Source organism: Pleurodeles waltl, chromosome 7 (assembly GCF_031143425.1).
Source record: "Pleurodeles waltl isolate 20211129_DDA chromosome 7, aPleWal1.hap1.20221129, whole genome shotgun sequence".
NCBI classification, from domain to species: domain Eukaryota; kingdom Metazoa; phylum Chordata; class Amphibia; order Caudata; family Salamandridae; genus Pleurodeles; species Pleurodeles waltl.
Window position 1 is genome coordinate 1,466,345,172 of NC_090446.1, and position 14,774 is coordinate 1,466,359,945.

Genomic DNA, 14,774 nt, shown 5'->3' on the forward strand with positions numbered 1-14,774 from the left:
TATGCTTTTAATTCGTTGAATATGGATGTGAGTATGTTTATTCCTCTCTCAGCTTCAATCGTGACCGGGGCTCTCGGTTAAGATGCAACCGTAGAGCCTCGGCGTATATAGAGAGATACAAACATAGTCCGTTTTCAGTTTCAGGAGTTCTACAATACGGACGCAAGTAAGTTTAGTCCGTTCTTTGTTTTGTTAGGAATGGGGGCGCTTAAATAGGGTGCAGCTATACAGCCTTGGCTTCGATAGTCGAGGGCGTACTGGCTTAGTCTACGCGACCCGTAACAGTTGGTAAGTTACAATTTTGATGCTATATTTTCAGTATTACGGTTCGGTTTGAAGCTTTTTTAATAGATAAAGAGCGTTTATTGTGATACCTTTGGATATTTACTATAGGTGACGCGGCTACTGGTATTTACTCAATACAAGCAAAAGATTACTGACAATTGGTGAGTAGTTTGGAAGATACATCAGCACAATACCTTAATGAAGGTCATCAGGGACATATAATACTATTGATTATTTATCTGTATTTCAGCTGAATATATTGAAAGGTTTTGGAATATCAGGTTGGTAGAATAATTGGATAGACAACTTAAGCTTATTTGGAAGGTATACTTTATTTTTTTTAACCACACGTTTAGGTTTATAATTAAGTATGTCTATGGGTGTTAGGGAATACATCACGGTTGTGGTGATATGCTTTCGGATGTGCATGCTTGATACACAGCACAAGAATTACACAATAGAAATGAAAAAATATTTTTCTCTTTTTTCTCTCGATCACTAATAAAGTGTATCTCACAGATCACAATATCACTGAATATCATGAGAAAATGTTTGGTACGGTTCCCATTGTTTGTTAGTGGGATGCATATATATAATTGATAATGAGATTGGGAATGTAATTAATTAGCCATATACTGATGTACCATTAATGGAAATATTGTTTTAGGAGGTCCTGAGGAAATCCACAGGCACTCCCCGGATGAAACACGTGTTGACGGACAAGCAAGTATACACTTTTGGATGGATTAATTCTGAATGGATTAATTCTGGATCTATGGAATAAGTTCAGATCATCAAGTGGAACTTGAATCTGACATGAAAGTTTTGGATTAGAGACTGTGTAACTTGGAACTTTACCTTTATGAGGACATAAGTTTGACTTTTTGGACTGTTATACTTTATTTGGAATAAATTGAGATTTTTGAATTTAAGAAAGGATACTATTCCGGATATGATTATAATAATTTGTTGAATTTACTGTTGGTGTTCATGTACTGTACTATAATTTGTACACGTGTGCAATTACGTATTGTGGATTCCTAAACAGTTATTAGTTTTTACCCCTTTTAGGGAGTAGGTTCTCTATTTAGCACACAGTCTTCTCCTAGATGGTCATTTTGGTCCAGAATTTTTTTAGAAAAAACAATCTTAGACCTCTTCTTTTGGCATCTATAGCCAAGTAAAGATATACTGTAAGGAATGTCCTATTCGTCAGAAAAACAGTCTGAGAACCCCAAAGAAAGCACCCCTGAGACCCTTGCCCATTATAGAGAAGCTTTTTTCCAGAGTAGGTATGGATATTATAGGACTTCTACTCCCTTCCATAAATGGGTATTGTTATGTATTGGTGGTTGTTGATTACGCCACCAGGTATCCAGAGGCCATACCCTTGCGTCAACCCACCAATACTCTCATAGCAAAAGCTATGATAGAAATCTTTTGTAGGGTTGGTTTTCCCCGGGAAATTTTTACTGACCAGGGCACCCCCTTTACTTCCAATTCTATGAGATATATCTACAATTAGGGATCAAATAAATCCATACTGCTGCATACCACCCCCAAACAGATGGCCTAATAGAGCACTACAATGCCACTAGTGGTAGTAGTAGAATAAATACTTTATTCGGTCGTCGATTGCCATTAAAGTGCAAATAACATACATTACATTTAAAACAAGTTTCAACTATACAGTATGAACTTAAAAACCATGTTTAAAAAGTCAATGTCTCTTAAAAGACGAGGAATTTCTCTGGTACACTCTCTTAATTCTTTTGAACCTTAAAATATCCCAAACCACCTTACCCTCAGCAGAGCTCATTTATTCTGGTTACCAAGAACCCGTTTGAAAGTGCATTAAGTTGTGCAACAAAATCGTCTGGAGTCAAGATAAATACAGTAAGATTTTCTAGTTAATAATAATCAGTTTATGTTAAACTAGTTGGCGCCTATGCCAAAATGTCAGCAAAAATCTGCTGACTGAAAATACAATTGCTTCTTTTATATCATATTTTTAAATTCTTAAGGCTTGCAGGTGATGTGTTATCCCAAGGTGCAAGCAGGTTGTAGGAATCCATCTCCTATGCAACTCACTCAGTGCTTAATTTGTGCTTGTTGTTTCCAGCACTTATTTTTGAGGGCCAGGGCTTATTCTTCTGCCTCAAGCATTTACTGCAAGCAAAAGACACATATGGGAAAGAAGGAGGAAGAGAAAACGAAAAAGCGTCACAAAGGGAGAAATCAGAAAGCTGCAAGAGTGAGCTGAAGGGGCAGGGAGTGGCTTTAAATGGATTGAAGGGGCCCGAAATGGCTTCAGGATTATGCCGCCTCAATATTCCGTGTTCACACATTTAATTGCAGCAGCCGGGTGTTTAAGAGGAGGGCTTTGGGCACCAGCACCTTTTTATTTACAAACTAAGCACTGAGGTCACTGTACTCTAAGCAAGTGAATAGGACATGGGCTTCTGTTTCGTTTATTAAACCACATGCGGGGCACAAACTCAAGCTAGTGCCCCTATGCTCCCTGCTGATTAGGGAACGTAGAGGGAGTGTGCCGATCCTAAATGGAATATACAAACTTTTGGCAAGAGCAGGAGTAATCTTATCGAAAAATGGTTCAGAACATGGGAAAAACTTTATCTCCAAGAACCTGTTCGTCAGAGCTCCATGGGCATCTATCAAAACTCGTTGCTCATTTATGTACTCCCAGTAAGAGTTTTTAAGTACATGAATATCAGCTTTGTGTAAACAAATCTGGCTCATCCCAAAATCTATCCAGGTTCAGTCTATTAAACCAGTCACGCACGGACTTCATCCAGGGAATGCAGTTGGTGTTACCTGAAATACTCAAATCCCTTAGGGAGCCCCTATAATGGCTCAGTTCATTGGTAGACCACAAGTGAACCCAGTAGGACAGGGGCTTTAGAGCCGCCAAATTCGATATTCTGCGTAGGTGAAGATCCAAAAAAAGAGGGGTCAATGGAGTGCTTGCAGGTAACTATAGGAGTTTCCGTAGAAATTTATTTTCAGCAGTAGTTAAACAGTCCATATTTCTATGTCCCCACAATTCTTAACCAAATAGAGCAGCTTTGTGTGCCTTAGCTTGATAGATGGCTAGGGCTGGAGAAACAGATAGAGAGCTGGTGATGTTATGGAGACTTATGGTGATCTTATGGAGACTTATAATAGCATTGGAACTATGCTTGATTGTTAGGGAAGACTTTGCTAATTGGGGCTGCCATTTTAGATCGCTGGTTAATTTGACCCCTAAATAGTCAAAGGATTTAATCCTCTCCAGTATTTCACTACCCACTCTGATTGGCCTTATCCTTGTTCCCCTATGTCCAAAAATTACTTACTTTGTCTTCCCTACATTCAGATCTAGGCCTCTAGAGTTACAAAATTCTCAAATTTATCGATGAGGACCTGGAGCCCCATTGGTGTTTTTGAAATTAGTAGGGAGTCCTTGGCGAAGAGTAAAATAGGAATGTTTACATTATTCACTGTAGGGAAGTCATTCTCACAGTCAAGGAGTTCCTTCACCACATTGTTCATGTAGAGTGTGAATTATGTGGGAGCAAGTACACACCCTTGATGTACGCCACGTCTGATGGCGAACTTAACAGTCAATTCTCCCCCGTTGCCCCATCGCACCTGAGCATAATTCTTGGAGTACAGACTAATGATCAATACAAGCAGATTTAGGGGCACCCCCGTATTCGACAGTACTTGCTACAACATGTTGCGTGCGATAGAATCAAAAGCGGCCTTGAGATCTACATAGGCTACGTACAGCCTTCGTTTTGCTAGTAGCACGTATTTCCAATACAGGCCCACCAGCCTGAAAACCTGATCCGAGGTGTTGGTCTTGGGATGGAAACCTGCCACTAAAGGGGTCAGAATTTTCTCAACTTTAACCCACAGTAGCAATTTATCTAGGATTTGTCTGGCAAAAAGTGTCTGGAGGTTGTAGATCAGGCTTATTGGTCTATAGTTTGAGGGGCGACTGGCATACCTTATTTGTAGATCAGAATAATCTCAGCACCCCTCCATGTCTCAGGCACATCACCTCCCCTAGAGATAGCGTTAGATAGTAAGTTTATGTAGCTGCTCTAGACTGGTGTCTCAGATTTATAAAGGTCACATGGAATTTTATCTGGGCCAGGTGCTTTGGCACATTTCAGGGCATTAATTGCTCTGACTGTATCAGCTAGGTTAAACACTACTGGCCAGTCTCTCCCCTTCCTTCCTACTCTGAGACAAACTCCCCAGTGAGTACCTTGTCCTTGTTGCGTTCGTACTCAGAAGAGCTCTCAGGGGCATAAAGAGTAGTAAAATGGGAGACCCAACTATCAAGGTTTATATGATAGTGAAGAGGATTCATATCATCCGACCCTGCTGTGGCTGCCAGCTTCCAGAAAGTCAGTGTATCTTTCTTTTTCACTGCGCTTAACATATCACACTGGATAAAATCATCCCTCTCCTTTTTTTACAGTGTGGAGAACTCTGCCATATCTTGCCTGGCTTAAATTATTCCCTCTCTATCACCCTCCTTTATGGCCTTTCTCAGATGGGCTTTTGCGGCTTTACAGTCTGCTTTGAACCTTCTAGTTGTATTGCCCCTTCCATCCTTCCCGTGATTGTCTCTATAGAACAGTTCCTTCAATTTTATGAATAACTGGTTATGCACATTTAGGATTGGGATGTCTGAGAGTTGATATCCATCATATCCGGAGAGAAGGAATACAAAAAGATTGTAGATCTTTGAATACATGTTCTGATTGGACATTGCAGCAGGCCAGGAGAGATAGAGGCCATTACTGGCCACAATGGGCTCGGGAGTTGTCATCTCATAGGTGCTGTTTGCCTTCCTCGCTAAATCCCCTGAAAGCAATGAAAGCAAAGAGTTATGGTTGCTATCCAAGCGATTTGCCACTTTCATATCTCCTAGGAGACCCCACAATCTCACATCTAGTAAAGTATAATCAATAATACTAGAGTGGTTACCCCTCTTAAAAGTTTTGGCCATACCAGGATCAGATGTTGTGCAGCCATTACAAGCTCTTAATCCCCTACTAACCATCAGGGACACTATCTTAAGGGCTGTGGCTGAATGACTGCTGCAAAAGTTTCCAGCTATGGAAGGAATATTTCGCAGTTCATCCTCTAAATCAGTAACCTCCTTCAAAAGTGGGAAAGGCTCAAATGTGCTGTTAAAACCACCTGCCAATATAATCTTTACGTCAGTATTAATATTTTTTAATGTCTCTTCTAGTAAAGATAGGGTTAGGGCCTCTTTGCTCCCTATTACCTGTTGTACATAGATATTAATAAGAAGCGATTCGTGCACCAGAGGGAAAAGTTATAATAACACTCAAAATGTCAGGAGAGTCTGTCTGCACGATCCTACGGAGGCTAGGTAAATCACTCTTCAACAGAATCAACATACTTCCACTAGCCCTCCCAAACGTCTGTGGTGGTTTCGTCTCTATGCTATAGGAGGTGAAGCCATTGATGAGTATTTTCTCTGTAGCCCAAGTCTCTTGGAACATACATATATCACATTTCTCTATGTAAGATAGCCATTCAGCATCAATTCATTTATGTCTAATTACAGCTAAACTCCATTGACATCAATGTAAGATGGCTGCTAGGGGTGACCTTTTCTCCCTCACTCAGTTTATTTCCCAGGTTGGGGACAGGCTGCTATGGTAGTGGCTTTGTTGAGTCTCCAAAACGGGGGAGGGGGCTGTCAGAGGCAATTTGTAAGGAGACATCTTGTGATGCAAATTGATAGCTTGTAATAAACCCCCCCATATAATCTTCAGGAGGTACTAAGACTCCTTTGACAACTGTTAACTCATCATTGATAGTATAAGAGCAGTCAATGGGGTATACATCGGAATCGAATCCCTCCTCAGGCAAGCCTTCAATGTTAGTCCATATCTGCTTTGGGCTAAGCAAGCGTGAGTTGACCTCTGTGTCAACTCCTGTAGACAGTCAATCCACTTTATCAAGGGAAGAAGGCTCAAGGGAAGAAGCGCTTGGTTCGTAATTGAGCAATTCCCATTGTGCACACTAAAACACCCCCTTCACGTTTTTCCCTTGGCCCACTCTCCAGATGGAGTAGTTTCAAGCCAGTTGCTGATGATTTGCTCTTCCAGAGATGGCAGGTAGGTAACTTAAAGCTTATAAGATTGTCAACTAGGGCATTAGATCTCATCTGCACTGTGATGTAATCATTTGTTGCCAGTTTAGATGAGGATCTTTTCGCATAGATGATGTGAGATCTTATTACAGACAAGCTGCTGTGTTGATTCCTAAGCCAAAATATGACTTTATTGATCAAGGATTCAGTGTTCTCATAAGAGTCCTCTTTTAGTTCGGGCACCTGGGTTAAGCAAATCAAGTCCCTGCGGTCCGCACGTTCATTCATTAGCCTTTGATGATGTCTTCCGACTGGATCATGATGTTCTTCTGGATAGCGATTCCCCAGGTCTAAATTTTGTTTTGCACTTGAGCAGTTTAAAGGATTCAATTTCACCGGTTAACCATTGGTGCCTGAGTTGCCACTAGATTTAGTGCAAACTCTGGCCCTCCCTATGGGATGCAAGTTTGACTTTAGTTCAAGTGGTCAAGTGGCTTGTTTATCGCCACAGAAACAATCCCAGAAACATGGCTGATACCTAGGCGAGGAGCCTCCTGGCTTCTCCTCGGGCTGACACCTCGCTTTTGGGATCATTGCAGCCGCCCGGCATGGACATATACACTCTTCCAGCTTTGCTGCCAGGTTATCCATCCTGCTAGCTAAGGCAACAACCAATGTTTTGAGTTTGTTTAATTTATGATGTAGGGGGTTCGCAATCAGTGGTGTGCTCCTTTACTGTTGCTCCGTCATTGAGCTTTTTGTGAGGTTTGTCCCTGGTCCTAGTGAACATAGCAATACTGCCAGTTATAGCCAAGGGGGAAAACCTATTTGAGCAATGTATGATCTTGTTAATTGTTACTGTTGGAGAGAGGGGAATGCTTGGTGGGGCCTTGTCGGCATTAGGAGCCTCAGCTACTTCAATCAGATCACAAGGGTTATTGACACTAGGCAATGACAGGACTTCAGCACCAGCTTGAGCAACCCTTGCAGGGTTCCTTGATTTAAGAAAAATGTCAGGGGCCTTACTTCGTGCTCCATTCCTAGTCCTTTTGGTCGATTTACCATTCAACAGCGATTCCACCTCCCAATAAGGTTGTCAATATCAGAGAGCGTGCCTAGATCAGTACTCGAGGATGGCCCCCAGGTTGTAAGTCGCATTGGCTTTTTTGGTTCCTTGGCACTGCTTACTGATGGCTCTGTGTCCCCTGTTTTGCACTTGCCCATGCTTATCACCCCACAATCCTGTGACTATCCTGTTACACTATTTACTCACTTACTGAACGTCCTTTCGACCTTCTGACCTCCTCACAGCCAGATGGCTGAAAGAGGGCAGGCCCAGCCCAGCCTCTGCCGGCCGATGACAATGCCACTATTAAATCTACCCTGAAAAAACTGTTGGACTTGGAGGCCCGAAAATGAACCAGAGGTTACCCCTGACCCCTTTTGCTGCCAGGTGCAAAGAATAAAGCAGTACTGGCTATTCTCCTTTTGAATTAGTCTTTGGGCACAGGCCCAGTACTTTACTAGACATGGAAAGAGAATCCTGGGATCAGGAAATGGATGGCTCAAAGCCATTTTTAGAATATGTCATAGGGCTTACGACCCGCTTAAGCCAGATACGAGAAATAGCTAGGCAAAATCTAAAAAATGGCCAGTAGTCACAAAAGGCCCAGTATGACAAGCAAACGGTTGTGCGACAGTTTGACAGAGGAGATCTGGTTTTATTAATGTTATCCTCCTCCTCTAACAAAATGCTATGCCAGTAGCAGGGACCTTATAAGGTATTAGAGAGAGTGACCATAGCAACATATAAACTAGAAATAAACAAAGAAAGGAAAGAAACCCAAATTTATCATGTCAATTTGTTAAAAGAATGGGAAGGACCACCCCCTGTCATTTATACTTCTCCCAAAGAGGAAAATGAGCTGCTAGCCAACTGTATTGCGTCTAACTTAAAAAGGAACCAAAACAGAGAACTCCTTACTCACCTGTACCCATATCGCTCTGTGCTTTCCACCTCCCCGGGGAGGACTAACATCATAACCCACTCTATTCATACTCCTCCTGGAGAAAACGTCTGCTTGAACCTTATCGGATACCAGAGGCTAGAAGGCAGGCCACAAAAAAGAAGTACAATCAGTGCTGGAAATGGGGAAATGGGGATTATCGAGCCATCCATGAGTGAATAGAACTCTCCCATTGTGTTGGTTCCCAAAAAAGATGGTTCCATACACTTCTGTATTGACTTCAGAGAGGTGAATAAGATCTCCAAATTTGACTCCTGTCCGTTGCCTAGAGTAAATGAAATGATTGAGAAGTTAGGCAATATCCAATACATAAGTACCCTAGATCTCTCTGAAGGGTATTGGCAGGTCATACTTAATCTGGCTTACAAAGAAAAAAAGCACCATTTCTGCCCCAGAGGGCCTATACAAATTTACTGTCCTCCCTTTTGGACTCCACGGGGCACCCGCCACCGTTCAGCGAATGATGAATACCATATTGACACCTCACCAAGAGTATGCAGCTGCCTATATTGACAATATCATTATTATTAGCCCCACTTGAGGAGATCATCTGCAGCAGCTAAGAAAGGCAATCCAAATGCTGGGGTCAGTTGGGTAGAAGGTCAATCCAAAGAAATGTCACATAGCCACTACTAGTGTAAATTATTATGGGTATCTCCTGGGCAAGGGATTGATACGGGCCCAAGCAGAGAAAGTATCAGCGACAACTCTCATTTCCCAAAACAAAAAGGGACCACAGAGTCCTTCTCGGACTGGTCAGATACTATATACGATTCATTCCTAATTTTTCCCAGATCGTGACACCCCTAACAGGCTTGTTAAAAAAGGGTAGAATAACCGCGATGGAGTTAAGAAATCCCTCTCGTACCACCTAAGAGGCCTTTCGGAGGTTGAAACATACGGTCACGGTCAAGCCTGTCCTTCGTTGTCCTGATTACAAGATACCATTTATCCTACAAGCAGTTGCTTCTAGGGTGGGTCTGGGTGTAGTTCTCTCCCAAAAAGACGATGAAGAGGTTGAGAGACCTATCCTGTTTGTACACCGAAAATTATTCACACAAGAACAAAAGTATGCCACAACAGAAAAAGAAGCCCTGGTCATCAAGTGGGCCATAGAAGCCCTAAGGTATTATCTGGCGGGCCGGGAATTCACCTTATATACCTTTAGAATGGATGTCCTGCAATAGATGTAGCAAAACTCGCATCCTGCGATGGTTTCTAGTGTTACAGCCTTTTAGATTTACCACTCTACATCAGAAGGAAAAAGACCAAGGAAATGCTAATTTCCTATCCTGATACCCAGTCAATTCATTTCTTCCAAGGAAGAAAATAGGGGTGGAGGTGTGTGAAAAAAAACCCTCCCTGATCCCCTCCTTACCTGAGATATCCCCAGCAATCGTCTCTGGTCGCTCTCCGCCAGTCCCCCACCTAGAGATAAGCAACATCAATCAACGTGATATCAGGGAGGAGACTCGCATCAAAGAAACAACATTAAGGGGGTCATTTTGACCCTGGCGGTCTGAGACCGCCAGGGCTAAAATGACAGAAGCACCGCCAACAGGCTGGCTGTGCTTCCAAGCGGATTACGACCGCGGCGGAAGCTCCGCGGTCGCACCGCCGGGGCCGGCGGTATTCCGCCACTTTTGCCCCGGCGGTGATAATCCGCCAGGGCAGCGCTGCTTGCAGCGCTGCCCAGGGGATTACGAGTCCCCGACCGCCAGCCTTTTTCTGGCAGTTTGCACCGCCAGGAAAAGGCTGGCGGAACGGGGAGTCGTGGGGGCCCTGGGGGCCCCTGCACTGCCCATGCCACTGGCATGGGCAGTGCAGGGGCCCCCTGACAGGGCCCCATGCAGCTTTTCACTGTCTGCTCTGCAGACAGTGAAAAGCGCGACGGGTGCAACTGCACCTGTCGCACGGCCGCAACACCGCCGGCTCCATTTGGAGCCGGCTCCTATGTTGCGCCCGTGATCCCCGCTGGGCAACTGTTAACTCATCATTGATAGTATAAGAGCAGTCAATGGGGTATACATCGGAATCGAATCCCTCCTCAGGCAAGCCTTCAATGTTAGTCCATATCTGCTTTGGGCTAAGCAAGCGTGAGTTGACCTCTGTGTCAACTCCTGTAGACAGTCAATCCACTTTATCAAGGGAAGAAGGCTCAAGGGAAGAAGCGCTTGGTTCGTAATTGAGCAATTCCCATTGTGCACACTAAAACACCCCCTTCACGTTTTTCCCTTGGCCCACTCTCCGGATGGAGTAGTTTCAAGCCAGTTGCTGATGATTTGCTCTTCCAGAGATGGCAGGTAGGTAACTTAAAGCTTATAAGATTGTCAACTAGGGCATTAGATCTCATCTGCACTGTGATGTAATCATTTGTTGCCAGTTTAGATGAGGATCTTTTCGCATAGATGATGTGAGATCTTATTACAGACAAGCTGCTGTGTTGATTCCTAAGCCAAAATATGACTTTATTGATCAAGGATTCAGTGTTCTCATAAGAGTCCTCTTTTAGTTCGGGCACCTGGGTTAAGCAAATCAAGTCCCTGCGGTCCGCACGTTCATTCATTAGCCTTTGATGATGTCTTCCGACTGGATCATGATGTTCTTCTGGATAGCGATTCCCCAGGTCTAAATTTTGTTTTGCACTTGAGCAGTTTAAAGGATTCAATTTCACCGGTTAACCATTGGTGCCTGAGTTGCCACTAGATCTAGTGCAAACTCTGGCCCTCCCTATGGGATGCAAGTTTGACTTTAGTTCAAGTGGTCAAGTGGCTTGTTTATCGCCACAGAAACAATCCCAGAAACATGGCTGATACCTAGGCGAGGAGCCTCCTGGCTTCTCCTCGGGCTGACACCTCGCTTTTGGGATCATTGCAGCCGCCCGGCATGGACATATACACACTTCCAGCTTTGTTGCCAGGTTATCCATCCTGCTAGCTAAGGCAACAACCAATGTTTTGAGTTTGTTTAATTTATGGTGTAGGGGGTTCGCAATCAGTGGTGTGCTCCTTTACTGTTGCTCCATCATTGAGCTTTTTGTGAGGTTTGTCCCTGGTCCTAGTGAACATAGCAATACTGCCAGTTATAGCCAAGGGGGAAAACCTATTTGAGCAATGTATGATCTTGTTAATTGTTACTGTTGGAGAGAGGGGAATGCTTGGTGGGGCCTTGTCGGCATTAGGAGCCTCAGCTACTTCAATCAGATCACAAGGGTTATTGACACTAGGCAATGACAGGACTTCAGCACCAGCTTGAGCAACCCTTGCAGGGTTCCTTGATTTAAGAAAAATGTCAGGGGCCTTACTTCGTGCTCCATTCCTAGTCCTTTTGGTCGATTTACCATTCAACAGCGATTCCACCTCCCAATAAGGTTGTCAATATCAGAGAGCGTGCCTAGATCAGTACTCGAGGATGGCCCCCAGGTTGTAAGTCGCATTGGCTTTTTTGGTTCCTTGGCACTGCTTACTGATGGCTCTGTGTCCCCTGTTTTGCACTTGCCCATGCTTATCACCCCACAATCCTGTGACTATCCTGTTACACTATTTACTCACTTACTGAACGTCCTTTCGACCTTCTGACCTCCTCACAGCCAGATGGCTGAAAGAGGGCAGGCCCAGCCCAGCCTCTGCCGGCCGATGACAATGCCACTATTAAATCTACCCTGAAAAAACTGTTGGACTTGGAGGCCCGAAAATGAACCAGAGGTTACCCCTGACCCCTTTTGCTGCCAGGTGCAAAGAATAAAGCAGTACTGGCTATTCTCCTTTTGAATTAGTCTTTGGGCACAGGCCCAGTACTTTACTAGACATGGAAAGAGAATCCTGGGATCAGGAAATGGATGGCTCAAAGCCATTTTTAGAATATGTCATAGGGCTTACGACCCGCTTAAGCCAGATACGAGAAATAGCTAGGCAAAATCTAAAAAATGGCCAGTAGTCACAAAAGGCCCAGTATGACAAGCAAACGGTTGTGCGACAGTTTGACAGAGGAGATCTGGTTTTATTAATGTTATCCTCCTCCTCTAACAAAATGCTATGCCAGTAGCAGGGACCTTATAAGGTATTAGAGAGAGTGACCATAGCAACATATAAACTAGAAATAAACAAAGAAAGGAAAGAAACCCAAATTTATCATGTCAATTTGTTAAAAGAATGGGAAGGACCACCCCCTGTCATTTATACTTCTCCCAAAGAGGAAAATGAGCTGCTAGCCAACTGTATTGCGTCTAACTTAAAAAGGAACCAAAACAGAGAACTCCTTACTCACCTGTACCCATATCGCTCTGTGCTTTCCACCTCCCCGGGGAGGACTAACATCATAACCCACTCTATTCATACTCCTCCTGGAGAAAACGTCTGCTTGAACCTTATCGGATACCAGAGGCTAGAAGGCAGGCCACAAAAAAGAAGTACAATCAGTGCTGGAAATGGGGAAATGGAGATTATCGAGCCATCCATGAGTGAATGGAACTCTCCCATTGTGTTGGTGCCCAAAAAAGATGGTTCCATACACTTCTGTATTGACTTCAGAGAGGTGAATAAGATCTCCAAGTTTGACTCCTGTCCGTTGCCTCGAGTAAATGAAATGATTGAGAAGTTAGGCAATATCCAATACATAAGTACCCTAGATCTCTCTGAAGGGTATTGGCAGGTCATACTTAATCTGGCTTACAAAGAAAAAAAGCACAATTTCTGCCCCAGAGGGCCTATACAAATTTACTGTCCTCCCTTTTGGACTCCACGGGGCACCCGCCACCGTTCAGCGAATGATGAATACCATATTGACACCTCACCAAGAGTATGCAGCTGCCTATATTGACAATATAATTATTATTAGCCCCACTTGAGGAGATCATCTGCAGCAGCTAAGAAAGGCAATCCAAATGCTGGGGTAAGTTGGGTAGAAGGTCAATCCAAAGAAATGTCACATAGCCACTACTAGTGTAAATTATTATGAGTATCTCCTGGGCAAGGGATTGATACGGGCCCAAGCAGAGAAAGGATCATCGACAACTCTCATTTCCCAAAACAAAAAGGGACCACAGAGTCTTTCTCGGACTGGTCAGATACTATATACGATTCATTCCTAATTTTTCCCAGATCGTGACACCCCTAACAGGCTTGTTAGAAAAGGGTAGAATAACCGTGATGGAGTTAAGAAATCCCTCTCGTACCACCTAAGAGGCCTTTCGGAGGTTGAAACATACGGTCACGGTCAAGCCTGTCCTTCGTTGTCCTGATTACAAGATACAATTTATCCTACAAGCAGTTGCTTCTGGGGTGGGTCTGGGTGCAGTTCTCTCCCAAAAAGACGATGAAGAGGTTGAGAGACCTATCCTGTTTGTACACCGAAAATTATTCACACAAGAACAAAAGTATGCCACAACAGAAAAAGAAGCCATGGTCATCAAGTGGGCCATAGAAGCCCTAAGGTATTATCTGGCGGGCCGGGAATTCACCTTATATACTGTACCTTTAGAATGGATGTCCTGCAATAGATGTATCAAAACTCGCATCCTGCGATGGTTTCTAGCGTTACAGCCTTTTAGATTTACCACTCTACATCAGAAGGAAAAAGACCAAGGAAATGCTAATTTCCTATCCTGATACCCAGTCAATTCATTTCTTCCAAGGAAGAAAATAGGGGTGGAGGTGTGTGAAAAAAAACCCTCCCTGATCCCCTCCTTACCTGAGATATCCCCAGCAATCGTCTCTGGTCGCTCTCCGCCAGTCCCCCACCTAGAGATAAGCAACATCAATCAACGTGATATCAGGGAGGAGACTTGCATCACAGAAACAACATTAAGGGGGTCATTTTGACCCTGGCGGTCTGAGACCGCCAGGGCTAAAATGACAGAAGCACCGCCAACAGGCTGGCTGTGCTTCCAAGCGGATTCAGCCACTTTTGCCCGGCGGTGATAATCCGCCAGGGCAGCGCTGCTTGCAGCGCTGCCCAGGGGATTACGAGTCCCCGACCGCCAGCCTTTTTCTGGCGGTTTGCACCGCCAGGAAAAGGCTGGCGGAACGGGGAGTCGTGGGGGCCCTGGGGGCCCCTGCACTGCCCATGCCACTGGCATGGGCAGTGCAGGGGCCCCCTGACAGGGCCCCATGCAGCTTTTCACTGTCTCAGACAGTGAAAAGCGCGACGGGTGCAACTGCACTTGTCGCACGGCCGCAACACCGCCGCCTCCATTTGGAGCCGGCTCCTATGTTGCAGCCGTGATCCCCGCTGGGCCGGCGGGCGGAAACCTGATGGCCGTGGTGGGGGTGCGGCCGCACGGCGGTCAGATCTTGGCGGGCGGCATCGTAATGACCCCC

The 14,774-nt window shown here is 44.5% G+C and overlaps 1 long non-coding RNA gene across 1 annotated transcript; it reads left to right on the forward strand.

Annotated features, from left to right (window-relative positions):
- The first annotated feature begins 200 nt into the window (after nucleotides 1–200).
- On the forward strand, nucleotides 201–1,169 carry LOC138247436 (uncharacterized). Its single transcript, XR_011194505.1, has 3 exons — nucleotides 201–288; nucleotides 394–446; nucleotides 953–1,169. It is a non-coding gene; the product is annotated as an uncharacterized lncRNA (long non-coding RNA).
- Nucleotides 1,170–14,774: the final 13,605 nt, after the last annotated feature.